Source organism: Thermobia domestica, chromosome 6 (assembly GCF_964235325.1).
Source record: "Thermobia domestica chromosome 6, izTheDome1.hap1.1, whole genome shotgun sequence".
In the NCBI taxonomy this organism is placed as follows: domain Eukaryota; kingdom Metazoa; phylum Arthropoda; class Insecta; order Zygentoma; family Lepismatidae; genus Thermobia; species Thermobia domestica.
The window spans coordinates 381,468-396,950 of NC_137459.1; the positions used below are offsets into that span (position 1 = coordinate 381,468).

The following is a 15,483-nucleotide window of genomic DNA, read 5'->3' on the forward strand; positions in this document are numbered from 1 at the left end:
CTTTTTCTTTATATATGTTAGTAATAAACTTGCTGCTTCTGTTGAATAGTTGAGAAAAATTATAAATTCAATTTAACTTCGATAACGCATATTCCAAGAAATAAAGAAATATTAAAATTGTATTTTATTACCTTCTCAAACAAAATATAATTATTGCCTCTAAAGCTAATACTGGATGCTGGAAGTAACGTATGAAAATGTAAGAATGTAGTGAGCATCCGGAGAATTAAATTCATATTCAGCACAATAGGTGTTTCTATTATCATGCATATAAACTAAAACATCACTTAAAACTCTATCGTATCTATAATTATTAAAATAAGCTTTTTCGAGGCCAAATATGTTATTTAGTTATATAATAATCGTAGGGGCGTACTCAGTAACTTTATCTTGGGGGAAACCAAGACTTTCTCTGAGTGGCCAGTATTTAACATACTAAAAGAAAACCGAAAGTCCTCTTTCAGAATGTGAAAGTCTTAGAATATATATAGCATGTATATTATTATTATTATTATTATTATTATTATTATTATTATTATTATTATTATTATTATTATTATTATTATTATTATTATTATTATTACACTAGTCAACAAGGTTTTTGCCACATGAAAGAAGAATGCTGACCTTTAAGGAACTTTGGCCGCTGAATTCGAATCTGCAATCCGTTTTTCTCTATCACGCACAGTTTTCCCGTGACAGAGGGATTTTCGGGAAATTTCCCCTAAAATTTCCCTTTTTCTTCATTTTTGTACCTCTAGCTCGGGTACCTTTAGGCATATAAAGATACAAATTATATTTGTAAGTTTCATCTGAGTCGCATCATTCTTCATTGAGAAATAAATATATTTCTATAAATATATGCTATGTGTACTGACCATTTTACCATATACCATAGGTGCAGAAAAATCACATGTAACTTCCACGGGTATTACAATATAAGCAAGGTTTATACTTCACTGGATTTGTAATGAAACATACTTTACAATGATGTATATACCATGTCCGCCATTTTTATAAGAGCTAAATTCTAGAGGGATTTTTCGGGAAATTCCCTAAAAAAGTAGATTTTTTGTCTCATGTCACTGTTCATATAGTGATACAGAAACGGGAATTGCGCCAGATTAATCATATTGAAAAACTGGTCTTTAACTCCAAAAGTATACAACAAAATTTTTAGTTTCCACGCCTTTTAAACGTTATTCAAGATAATAAACAAAAAATTAATATTGACCTACAAAAACAAATATCAATAACTCACAATGGATCAAATGCACAACTGCTTTACAAAGTATGAAAATAAAACATTTGTACTTACAATTAATTCTTCCTTTTGTAGTGCCAGCCACTTTCCCTAACTAAAAACCAGCAGTAGTCGCCCATCATATGAGGATCCCATTTACCTTGATAACGTTGCTCCATTTTTTGAATGTCCTGATAGAATCGTTCCCCTTGTTCAAGGATTCCATTTACCTTGATAAAGTTGCTCCATTTTTTGAATGTCCTGATGGAATCGTTCCCCTTGTTCGTCACATTTGATCCATTGTGAGTTATTGATATTTGTTTTTGTAGGTCAATATTAATTTTTTGTTTACTATCTTGAATAACGTTTAAAAGGCGTAGAAACTAAAAATTTTGTTGTATACTTTTGGAGTTTGGAGCCGTGTTCAAGAAAAACTCACAACTCTAGAGCCAGCACTTCTGAATCGCAAAGGAGGAATTCAGACACGACAACGCTGAGCCCCACGTAGCTAGGAAGACCTGGGACACCATTTTACTTCTTGAACGGGAAACACTATTGTATCCGCCATACTTTCCGGACATTTCACCGTCCGATTATCACCTGTTCCATTTCTTGGACAATCATCTTAGAGGATGACAGTTCAAATCCCTAGTAGGGATGAAAATGAACTTGATACTTTCTTCGCTTCACGGCCCACCCAGTTCTACCGCCATGGAATGCATGGCCTTCCAGAACGTTGGCAGAAGGTCGTCGTGCAAATGGGGACTATTTTCGGCATCTACGTCTTGGGTGACATATCGATGTCTGAAGATTGGGGTAAAAAAGTGACATAACTTCCATTGTTACCTTTATCTATCATTGAGTCAGTGTTCCCCAACCGGTGTGTAGCGACAAACTGATATGATGCTCAGTCCTACTGCATGAAATGTATCGCAAACATTTTACAATTTACAAATTAATATAATACCATAATACATAATGTTTCTATAATTCATACAACACTTTTTATTTTTCCGAGCCATGTAGCCCTTATTAATAAGTTGAAATTAATTTTGAGAGTGACTGTATCAATCAACGGATGCAAGAATGCTCATTCCAGTTGCGACAGCTTAGGTAATATATAGTTAGTAATTGTGCCGTAAGTCAAGAAAAGTTGTGAATCACTGCGTTAACACACATACACATACAAAGGCAGCCAAGTACGTAATCCTCAAGAAGTGTTAAGATGGAGTATGTACGAGCTAAGTTTCCTGGCCACTGCAAGTTGGCGCAAGATGTCAAAAAAAATTAGAATACACCAAAATATCTGTTTCTAGTTTTACCGCCGGGACATTCCTGCCCTAAGTCTGATGGTGGCCTCAAGACCCACCATGCCCACCACCAACATTCGTGAGCCTCTTTAAAATCATTTTACTTGACACCTCGCGCCAAGTTGCAATGTTCGTCTCAGATGCAGTGACCAAGGATCTTGGCTCATCCATTCTCCATCTCAGCACTTTTTGAGGCTGACGAATTTGGATGCACTTTTCGCATCTTTGGTGTTTTTGTTCAGATTTCGCTGCTGTAGTTCACGTTTTCAAACAGATCCAACTAAAATCAGATTCATGAGCTCCTAAGTGGTTAAGTAATTAGCGAACGCACCTCGGGAGTGGGAGATCTGGGTCCGATTCCCGGTGCGAGCTCTCGTTATTCGGATTTTATGTTAAGCGGTAGGTTCGCATCTCACACAGCCACGCTGCTGAAAGGGACGCTAAACTCAAAATTAAAGCGATTCAAACATAACAGATTCATCTAAACCGGGATGAATATAATCTACGAAGTTGTTTCCTGGGAAAAGTAATAGAATGTAAAAGAGGGAAGGGGATACGAAGATTGTTACAAATTACTTACATTAGATTAGATAGTGTAATTCTAACATCTAAACGAATAGATTTACTAGAGGCCATAGTCAATGGAACCCTTTTAATCCGTAGACGCAAATGAGATGCTAATGAAGTCAAGAGGTTATTATTATTATTATTATTATTATTATTATTATTATTATTATTATTATTATTATTATTATTATTATTATTATTATTATTATTATTATTATTATTATTATGAGCTGTAGGATATTTCCCCACACTCTGATCCTTTTATATTAAACTGCCTCGCCTATACGTTTCTCTCAGCGATGGTAGAACGATACCGGTATCTAAAATTCCTATGACTTTCCCGGTAATCGAATGTGGAAATTTCCGGATGGAAAATAAGCCTGGCACTCAGTTGTCTAAATGTAAAGTCCTTCTTATATTTACATATAAAATAACACATTTAACTTAATATATATGGTTTTAATATATTTTCTGATATGTCGAATATACGTAATCATGGCTGTTTGCAAAATTCTAACTTCCAAAAATATGTATAATAATTTTATAATTATTCAAAGCGAAATATTGTTGTCTCTTCTACATTGTTTTAATATTGGCTTGCCTTTTTTAATAGCGATAAAATGAAGTATTAAGACGAAGCCAAATACACATTTAGAGAAACGGTCAACATAAAACTATAGGAAAATAGCAAGAGCATACAGGTTTTGTGGACACCCGTTAGGAGTCTCTGTAAAACAGAAATAATTAGCGTTTATTTTACTACCTATTGAAATGTCAGTAGTTAGTTATTAAATGAGAAACAACGGTTATCAAATGTGTTGCCCATGTGTTAATACATTTTAGACTTGCAAAAGATCCAATTTTTCATAATCTTTGATATATTTGCAACCTTTCACAGGGATATCATCACTACTTTGGGTACTAGTTAAAGGATGTGGCACAAACGTTAGTTAGGTAAGTAGACTGTAATCGTAGTTTAGTCTATTTACATTTCAGGACTCCTTGAAACGATGACTACTCTTTGTAAGCGGGCTTAAGCTTTCCCTATTTATACAATGTAATGATGGTTTAATAAAATACCACTGATTAATCCAGCCCTTGGAGAAATAAGTGAGAAACGTATTCCAAGTATAAAATGAAACGAAAGGTATAAACCACACAATTATCTTTGTCATTCCCATTTTCTAATTTAAATGACATACTGGAATTATTACTGTGGCCGCGATGGCTCATTGGCAGAGCGTTCACCTCTGGTGCATGGGGTCCCTGTTTCGATCCCGTCTCGCGCAAAGTGAAATTTGTGGTGGACAAATGCTGTGTGCGTGGGTTCCCTCGGGGTTTTCCCGTTTCCTCCTACTTTCTTCATTCCATTAATTTTTCACCATCAGCGTCTCCTTTAGCTTAGGCGACTTAACTGTGGGACGTAAAACTTTATTGTATTTTATTGGAATTATTACTAGAACAATTATTACGGCAAGAGACGTAACACTGCTTCCATTTGTTCCGTTTGCATTTTCAAATAAAAAGTTCACATCACTGTCTTTTGCATCAAAATCTGACAGGGTTATTTCCATTTTGCTATATTCGAGCTCACTGCCTTCTATATCAGATTCATTTAAAAGTTCTTTAGGTTCTTTCTCAATTGAATTTTGGCGAAGAGCACGATTTGAGATTCTTCCCATGATGCTGCAGATTCCCACATACAGTCACAGTTACAAAATAACGAGCTGACAATTTCCTATGAATTATGCGTCTTCAGTCAGTGTTGCAGGCTGCTGCTCTTATATTCTATAATTAAAAATACATGATAACACCAGAGGTGCAGCAGCATAGTGCTTTCCAATCACTATTGAAACTTGCTTCTATCACTTTCTTTCTTTCTTTGTATATATATATATATATATATATATATATATATATATATATACAGAGAGAGAGAGAGAGTTCATTATGAAAGTAATGACCATGATGCTACCCTGACTCAACAATCCACCGCAGCGCGCACTGCGGCGCGGAAAAAGTAGTGGGTGGTCTGTCCTTTCAAACACGCCCGGAGTCAGTCTGCTGCAAGCAGTGACAGCGTCTGGATGTCGATCCGCGTGAAGCACGCTTTTACAAGTTGTAACACGGCGTGATGGAGGGTTCGCTCGAACAACGCTACGCCATAAAAGTTTGCTTCAAGTTGGGTAAGAATGCTACGGAAACTTACCAAGTGCTGAAAGAGGCCTACAAGCAGGAGTGTTTGTCAAGATTCCAGGTCGGAAAATGGCACAAGTCGTTCAAGGAGGGTCGGGTGGAGGTCGCCGACGAGCCCCGTTCTGGACGCCCAACAACGGCCAGGACCGACGATAACGTTAAACGTGTGCGTAAAGTGTTGCGCTCAGACCGGCGTGTGAGCATTCAACAAATCGCGGACACCCTAAACATGTCAACATTTGCGGTACATGGGATAGTGACCGAGGAAATGCGAAAGTTCTGTGCGAAGCTTGTGCCGAAGATGTTGAAGAACGAACAAAAAGAACTTCGAGTTTTACGCTGCAAGGAGTTGTTGGCATTGTGTGAAAGTGATCCGGACTTTTTAGACTCGGTCGTAACTGGAGACGAATCCTGGATCTTAGAGTACGATCCAGAATCCAAAAGGTAGAGTGCGGAGTGGCACACCTCATCCTCCCCCGCCCAAAAAAGGCGCGCATGAGCAAATCCCGAATTAAAACCATGCTCATTGTCTTATTCGACGTTCGAGGAATCATCCATTTCGAGTTTGTGCCACCAGGACAACCTGTCAACGCAGGATTTTATCTAGAAGTGCTCAAGAGACTGAAACGCAGGGTTGCCCACGTTCGAAGTGACATCAAAGACTCAATGAAACTCCACCACGACAATGCACCAAGTCACACCGCCTTCACCGTCGTCGACTTCCTGGCCCGGAGCAGAACCCCTGTGGTCCCCCACCCCCCCTATAGTCCTGATCTGGCTCCTAGTGACTTTTTTTGTTTCCCCGTTTGAAGAGACGCCTCAAAGGAAAACATTGGGACTCCGTGCAGAACATTCAAGCCCATGTTTCAAGGTTTTTAAAAGCCATTCCAGCTTTCCTTTAAAGATGCTTTCCAGGCGTGGACAACACGTCTCCAGAACTGTATCGATGCAGAAGGAGCGTATTTTGAGGAATTTTAAAAATTTGTAGCAATCGGAACAATAAAACAGTTTTTCTAAAGCAATGCTCATTACTTTCATAATGAACCCTGTATATATATAATGTTTGTTTGTTTGTGTGTGTGTGATTATAATATAAAGTGACATATTTAGATGTTAGCAGGTTGGAAGGAATAAACTAATAGAAAATAAAATATTGAAGTGCCAAAAAGTAATTAGAAAATATGTATAATGTTAAGTTGGCAAAACTGCATCAAAATAATAGCTCAGACTGACCTTGCATCTTGTAATACCAAAATTGATACAAAGGAAAATAAAATAAATAACCATACACTGGAATATAACACTTACGGTATGCGGAGAATAGGTTATTAGTACTACCAAGTGGGGGGGGGGGGGGGGGCAGCGCTGCCCTGTCGTGACAAAACGCTGTAACTTTGGCGAAGCAGTTTTGAGAAAAAGAGCCGTAAAGTCGCGACAGACCGGCTAATTTCTTACTTACATCGAAATTGTCTTTAGTATATTTTCAAAAGTAATTGACTCAGCTCAATGCTGAGCCTGGTGAACATAAATATCGGTGGCGGGAAATTCAAGAATGCTTATAGCGACAAAACAATGTAACTCAAGTTACAGCGTTTTGTCGCAACACGGCAGAGCGCTCTGAGGCCCATAGCACTTTTTATTTATAAATAGAAAAAAATAAAACACTAAAAACTAAGCAAGTACGTTTTATGATGAATGGAGCCAAGCTTGAGACTATCCATTTTTTTAGATTTTTTATGCAATTAAAAATGTTACAAAATCTTAAAAAAAAGTAAAATAAAATAAAAAATAAACTACGGGCCCCCGAGGTACATCCCACGTTGGTGTTCTTAGGGTGACTAAGTTGAAATTAATTTTGAGAGTGACTGTATCCGTCAACGGAAGCAAGAATGCTCATTCCGCTGGCTTTAGCTTCAGTACTATGTAGCTGATAAGTGTGTCGTAAGGCAAGAAATGTTAGGAATCACTGCGTTAACACACACACACACACAAACACACAAAGGTCGCCAAGTATGTAAACCTCAAAAAGTGTTGAGGAAAGGATGAACGAGCTAAGTTTCCTGGCCACTGCAAGTTCTCGCGATATGTCAAAGAAATTAGAATACACGAACATATTTGTTTCTAGTTTTACCGCCGTGACATTCCTGCCCTAAGTCTGGTAATGACCTCAAAATCCATCATGGCCACCACCAACCTTCCCGAGGCTCGTTAAAATCATTTTACTTGACACCTCGCTCCCAGTTGCAGTGTTTGTCTCAGATGTAGTAACCAAGATTCTTGGCTCATCCATTCTCCATCTCAACACTTTTTGAGGCTGACGAACTTGGATGCACTTTTTGAATCTTTGGTGTTTTTGTACAGATTTCACTGCTGTGGTCCACCTTATTGATACCATTGGAATTATCAATTGTGACATATTATAAGTTTTCCTTGTCTGGGTTTGGAACCACCAACCTTACAGCAGTATACACACAACTTAGACCAGCAGGCCATTCGGTCGGTTGGTATCGTCATTACTATTTCATTATCGACATTTCGTTTCGGCCTCCACCCGCCTTATGCAGAGTCGTTCTACGCATGATTAGCGTCATACTAAAAGCCTTACTACCGCAGGAAACATATGTTAATCAAACTTTTTACTATGGCACTAATCACGTGTCAGAACGACTCTGCATAAGGTCGTTCCGACCAAAATTTGGTAACTCTCGGTCCACTAGTCTGGTCCCCAGGCCGCATGGAGACACACAAACAAACAATCTGTTTATCTTATTAATATTAGATTTTTCATACGGTTTCTTACTTATTTTTTTTTTCTAGTGTTGCATCAGTGAGTGGCACTTCATTACTATTATTTAATTATAGCCTATAATCAGGGAATGCTTCAGCTCCATTGCAAAAAGAATAAAAATGAAGGAAAAAGACTTTTGTTACTTACTTAGCGCTTCTACCACAAACTGGAACTAGTATTCAAAGAACTCATAATATTCCTGTGGAAAGTTACAAATACATCAACAAGTGTAAGAAATTGAACGCTTTGCAAGACGAAAAAGTAATAAGGCACCAACATTACATTCGTTAACCGTTGCAATAAACAGAAAAACAGACCCTAAATATTTTTCATTTTAAACAGCCACCTAGTGGGTTTCTTGGAAAGCTGTATGCTTCTTTGTATTAAATCGTTCAGTTTAAGGGATTGTTTAGTTTGATCTTAGTCTTTTAATTTTTACTGTTCAAAATTACAAAGAGATATTCCGCCTTATGCAGAGTTATCTTGAAGTATGACTACCGTCATACTAAAAGCCTGTCTACTGCAGAAAACATATGTTAGTCGAACGCTTTAGTATGGCTCTAATCTTGCGTCAAAACGACTCTGCATAAGGCCAATTGTGTTTAAATAATCATTACATTCTCTTTCCACCCCTAAAATGGTGCTAAGGAGGTATTACTCACTCAGTATTTCACTTTTGTAGCAAATTTCATTAAAATTAATTAACGTGTTTTAGTGAAAAGGGACATTCAAGATATATTGAAATTATACCCGTTCCCCCGTTAGGAGCAGAATTTTGGAAAACGACGAAACGTGTGTTTCGTTATTTTTATCGAAGATTTTGTATGCAGAGTTACATCTCTAAAACTTCAGAGATTGATGAGATACAGAATTATTGGCAATACATTTGTTCCCCTCATCACCTCCTTAGAATACATTTTCCAAAAATTATTCGTTGTTTGAGCTCTATCGGAGCTAAGCGGTTAGCGTATGCGCCTTTGTCCTGGGAGACCCAGGTTCGATTCTCGACACGAGCTTATGTGGTTTGGATTCCATATTAAGCTTTAGGACCACGACTTATATAGCCTCGCTGCTAAAAGGGGCGCTAAACTGAAAATCAGATCAAATCAAATTCCTTGCTTTAGTGCCTAAATATTTTTTCCCAATTCGACCGCGTGGGTTTTCTCGGGGTTCTCCCGTTTCCTCCCACTTTCTTCATTCCACCATTTCATTCATTACTCATCATCACCGTCTCCTTTAGCCTAACCGGCATAACCGTGGGACGTAAAACTCAAAAATTTCATTTCATTTCTTTCCCAATTTGGCATTTATACCTATGATAATGGCCTGGGTATATCTACTTGCGCATGGCGTGCGTATGGATATACCTCCCTGGGCAGTAATGAAATTTGTAAGACAGTTCAAATTCTGCTTAGTTTACGTTCTAGAAAATGACTTTTTCTTATAGCTTCCAATAAGTAGTTCACTATTAAACTCAGATAATATCTTAATAAATTTATAGAGAACTCGGAAGTGATCTTTTACGGAGAGGATGAGTTTTCTTTGGAAGAAGGTTTCAGTAAACAATTATTATAATTTTGTTCATGGAGAAAATGTTGTAGTAATAACTGAAATGCAAAATAGATTAAGAAATTGAAACGAAAAAGATCAATTCAGTGGCTCATGACTTTTATTTTATTTTGTACTAACATCAAGTACCCGCTTTGCTGGATTAAATTAAGAAAAGAAATAGTAATATGTTCCGTTAGTCAGCCACTTTTTACTATTATTGAAGCCCTCTCTGATATCGGTCATTTTCTATTATTTTATTTATATCCCAGTCTCCCCTCCCTTAAGTTGCGGGGCTTAAATTTGGATTTAAACAACACTAACATTGTCATTGTTCTTCTCAACGACCCCGAGAACCATGGATTCGACACTAATATCGGTCATTTTTGATATTTTTTATATCTCTTCCACCCCTCTCCAAGATGCAGCGTCAAGATGATATAACAAAAACCATACCAAGTCCAAACCTCATTTATGTTGAAAATTTGATCCAGATCGATCGGGTGGTTCAAAAGTTAAGTCACAAACTTAGTCACTTTCAGTTTTATAATGTAGACTAACCTTCAGCTAGCTGCGGGCTCGGTCCCCAGGCCCCCGTGTTTGTTCGACCTACAGTCACACATTTCTTATGTATGATTTTGCTCTTAACATTTCCTGAATTTGGCCCAGCTGGAGGCTTCGCTCTCTAACATTCGTGTTTACTCGGCCTAAGGAATCGCTACTTTTGAACTCACAATTCAAGTTTCTTTTCGTATTTCAGATATCTAAAAGAAAAGATTTTTTATCCCAAGAAAACGCACGTTTAAATTTAAAGGTAACCAAGAAAGTTTTGTCACTGTATCACCCACCACCTTCGAACATCGATATGTCACCTAAGACGTACCTGGAATATTAAAATTAGTCAAAATTAGCATCGATGACCTTCTGCCAACGTTCTGGAAGACTATAGATTTCATCGCGGTAGAACGTGGTGAGTCGTGACCTGAAGAAGATATCAAGTGCATCTTGCATCCCTACTAGGGATTTGAACTGACCTCCTCCAAGGTGATTGTCTAAGGAATAGAACTGGTGAGAATCGGACGGTGCAATGTCCGGGGAGTAAGGTGGACGCAATAGTGTTTCCCATCCAAGATTTAGAATGGTGTCCCGGGTCATCCTAGCCACATGAAGCTTATCATTGTTCTGCAACAGGAGGACACCTTTGCGATTCAGAAATGCTGGCTGCAGAGTTGTGAGTTTTACTTGAACACGGTTCAACTGTTGACAGTACACAGTTGCATTGATGCACTGAGCGATCAGCTGGTAGCAGTTTCCAATACATGATGGCGCAAGCAGTTCACCAAACACACAGAAGGACATTCATTTGGTGCAATGCTGGTGTCGGCTGTTTTGGAACCAGCTCATGGGATGCTAACCAATGATGACGGCATCGTGGAGTTTCATACAGGACCCACTTCTCATCACAGGAATCCACTTGTGGGAGCAAATTCTCTCAACTGAAAGTTAAGTCATTTAACTAGAAACAAATTTTATGGAATAAAAAAATCATGGTCTGCTCATCTCAAAAGTCTTGCTCTAAAAGCAACCAACCGACAGAGCTTACTCCGATGCCTAACTGGGACTACCTGGGGACTGAAACCTAAAATACTACTTAACACCTACAAGGCATTTTTACGCCCTGTTTTGACTTATGGCTTTACAGCCTGGCTTTCCGCACCCGAAGCATACTAGCGCCGACTCCAAGTTCTTGAGCGCCACGCTCTACGTCTTGCTTTCCGAATTAAATTACCAAGCCCTACACGGGGCTTATATGACAGAACGCCTTCTGCACACATTCTCTATCACGTAGAAGACCTCAGACTCAGGTACGTTACAAAGCGATTCCAGATTCACCATCCTTTGCTCTTTGACGCTACGCACCACGAAACCACTCTCCGCAAACCTTCAACTATATTACGGCATTCTCCACTCTCTCTGCTGTTCACTCTGTACCACTACGTTTTCCCACCAAATAGTCCCGACCTTCAACTTCTTGAAGACGTCCTCATTGCAATTCCCCCACCATTCGTCACTCCATCTCACGTTACACAGTGACCTCACCGCACTAACAGGGCTCCCGTCATCTCCATTGCGTCCAGAGCAGCCTCTAGACAGAAGATAACACTCATTCGTCTCTCTAACTCTATTCTCTGTATTGCGTTGTGATGTCAAGTGCACCTCATAGTTTCATTTTCATTTTCACCGATGGTCTGCTCTCTTCGCTCTCATGTTGAATTGTTCGCCAGTGCACATTTCCCTTTACCAGACCTGATGATTATGGTTAAAGGCAATAATGTAATCTAATGATAATGAAGTTAAGATATAATAAAGTTAATAAAATCGACTTTGCCTCACGACAATAACCCAACACCTAAAGTACCTGTAAACTCCGCATCCCAAATAAAGGGCGTAATCCTTTGGGTGGGTGCTAGCTCCGGCTAGCAAAAAAAAAAAAAAAAAAAAAGAAGAAAATCCTAACAATTTCTGGTTTAACAGATTGCACTTGGCTTTGGATAAAATTATTAGAGATTCACCAGATGACAGGTAACACTTCTGTTAAAGCTGATACATTCAAATACAGAACAAGAATCCACGTCTGCGATCTAATTCTCCCAACTGAAGAATAAATACTGCTTCGTCAATGGCAACATTGTTTGTGTTTTTCGATACGGCAGTTTGTTTTCATTATATTTTACACCTTTTGTTTCGATTGCTTTAACCGTTTACAAGTTATTTACCTTAAACATACGTAATCCATGATTTTTTTTTTTTTTTGATATTCAAAGGTTGAAGCCCCATAGGCCCTTTCGTTCTAGTATATAACACCTTAAATTTTGTCCATTGTCATTTCTTATGATACTTTATCAGATGTGCTATGTGCAAATCAGATATTAGCGACATCTTATGGGACCTTTACTTGTCTGAAACAACCAAAAATTGTATAAATTTTGACCTCCCAATATACCTCTCAGCCTGATTTTTTTTTTTTAAAAAAAGTAGCTTTTCCTGACTAGACCAGGAGAAGATCCTTGTGTGATCTGTCACAAAGCGTGGTGGCTCTAGGTGACTCCTATCGATGCGAAAATTTGAGAAAACCCATACACTATGTTATTTTAACTCAAATACCCGTCCTCGCACGGGAGGATAATGCTTATGCATAATCTTGGTGAGTGAAACAAATAAATAAGGAAGAAGAACAACCTTTGTGTTGCTTCTGTCAATATGAGTGAAATAAACAAATAAATAAGGTACGGAGATAAACAACTTAGGCGTGGTCCTTCTCAATGAGTGAAATATTTATAAATAACGAAAAGTAACGCTTTCGTCATTGCATCTGCCAACATCAGTAAAATAAATGACGAAGAGCTATGCCTTTGGCGGTGCTCCTGCCTTCTTGAGCCAAATAAACAACGTACGCAACGACCTGTTGTACCTGTCAATATGAGTGAAATAAATAGATATCGAAGAACAAATTCTTTGTCATTGCTTTTGTCCATTCCCTGTCCAGATCATGTCCCTTCTTACCTGAACTAGGCCTTAAATGTCATCATTCCGGTTCCAAAACAGTTTAGCGTTCCTGAAAACCATGGGTTACACACTAATGTTGACCAATTTCTTCACTCACTTCTCGTGATGATGGCGATTAAACATGGACTCGAACGACGTTGATGGGGTTATTATTTATCTCAGCCAACCAAAACGCTATAGATTTGACACTAATATCATTCGTTTTCAATTATTTTTACATTTCGCCCACTCTACTCTAACCCCTTTTCCCCTTAAAACGGATTTTTATGAAATGCAGGATATTTTTTTTTTTTTTGTAATATAGATTTGAAATACCAAGTTTTATCTCCCTAATTTTGCTGCCTCCTTTTTTTTGCGTGAGATACTCAATAGCACATTTTGACCCCCTTCAATTCCTTGTGGAGTGAAAAATCGAAAAGACAGCTTCGTATTCGATTTGTTCTGGTAAAGATTTGTTCGCGGAAATCTCATGACAAACACACAAACGTTCGCAGTATTTCATTATTATCAAAGACTAGCTGTAAACAGACGCTGTTGCTGCGTGTTAATTCAGAAACTGGATAGGGAGTAAGCAAACGTTGTTATAGGTCGTAATTCAGAACCTGAGTTTGAAGGAGAGGAAGAAAAATGTCCCTGAAGATTCTCCTCACAGTTAAGATATTTACCCCTGCTGTATGAGCTTCCCATTTAAATTAAATTAACATTTGTTTCATATTTTTTTTTAAAAAAATTTCCTCTTGATATTAATAAGAAAGGCTGGAATAAAATCTTTCTCCCCTAACCTGTCAAATTTCCAAAAATCGTTCTTTAGTGAAACTTTGTGTCACAAATTCTGTGCACTGTCGAAGTTTCAAGTTTCCAGCTTAAGCGGTTGGCGCCGGAACTTTATCATTCACTCGCTCACTGACATTTTCTATTATATACAAAATTTATAAACTCATAAGTGGTACTCTAGCATATCTCCGAGCTCCTTTGTGGCCAAGCGGTTCGCACACGCGCCTTTCACGTGGGAGACCCGGGTTCGATTCCCGGCGGGAGTTCATATGATTCTTATTCCAGGTTAATCAGTAGGTCCTGTCTCATATATCCACACTGCTAAAAGGCAGGTTAAACTCAAAATCCACTCAACTCCATCATAGCTCCATAACTAATTTCAACCAGAGTCCGTACGCATACAGCATAAAGTGTGAAAAAATACGGTTAAGGAATACCTTTCTAGCACCATCTTCGGGGTTGGAAAGAATGTTATGAGCAGGGCCCGGATCTTGTTGACCTAAAATTTTCTAAAAAGTGACCTATAAAATGACACTAAAATTCCTGTAAAATGACCCTAAAATTCACAAAAATTGACCTTAAAATTTACGCTTTTTTAAAACGTTTATTTCGTTAAAAATTGTCATTTTTTGAATATCTGTTGGATTTTAATTGCCATTTCTCATTCATTCTCAAAAGTTTTGTTTCAGTTAGTTGGTCTATTGGTCAGTCCATTGTACGGCATTGTACGTATTGTAAGCGTCAATTCACTAACGAATTGAAACTAGGAGCACACTTAAAGAATAGAAGTTCGCAAGTGTAGACGGAATTAGGGATGGTATCGAGACGAGACGAGACGAGACGAGACTTCGTACAGTCTCGGTCTCGTCTCGGTTGATAAGTAGCAGTCTCGGTCTCGATCTCGTCTCGAGTCAAAAATCGCCGTCTCGGTCTCGGTCTCGGTCTCGTCTGGGTTAACAGATGCTTGTCTCGATTTCGGTCTCGGTCTCGAAGGCCAAGTCTCGGTCTCGTCTCGGGTCTCGTCTCGAAAGTCTCGAAATAAATAATATGAAATTAAAATTGTGAAAGTATTATTATCGTACAGTTTGTCGTTTCCACTTCTTACATTTTGCCTTCATTCTTGACTTAGAATTATGGCATGATGCACTTCTTCGTAGCCAATTTGCTAGCGCTAATGCTTTCCATGCCATGCATGTGTTCCAGGTTCAATCATCAGTGGATATAACATACCTGGGATAAAACCCTAATAGTAACCCATATTTCACTTTCAGCAATATACTTTGTCTCAAATAGCCTCAGTACTGACTATACAATTAAACTCTATTAAATTAACTCCAGTACTATACAATAGTTTATTTACTTCCTTTGAATCAGAATTGTTCGATACCACCTAACGGATAACGCAACACATAGCAGCACGAATGTATTTAATCATACCGAAATTGAAATTTTACAATTTCTCAGTTATTATCCAAAACATTTGGTCTAGC

General features: G+C 38.2%; 1 pseudogene; it reads left to right on the forward strand.

Annotated features, from left to right (window-relative positions):
* The first annotated feature begins 5,254 nt into the window (after window positions 1-5,254).
* On the forward strand, window positions 5,255-5,764 carry LOC145688557 (protein GVQW3 pseudogene; annotated as a pseudogene).
* Window positions 5,765-15,483: the final 9,719 nt, after the last annotated feature.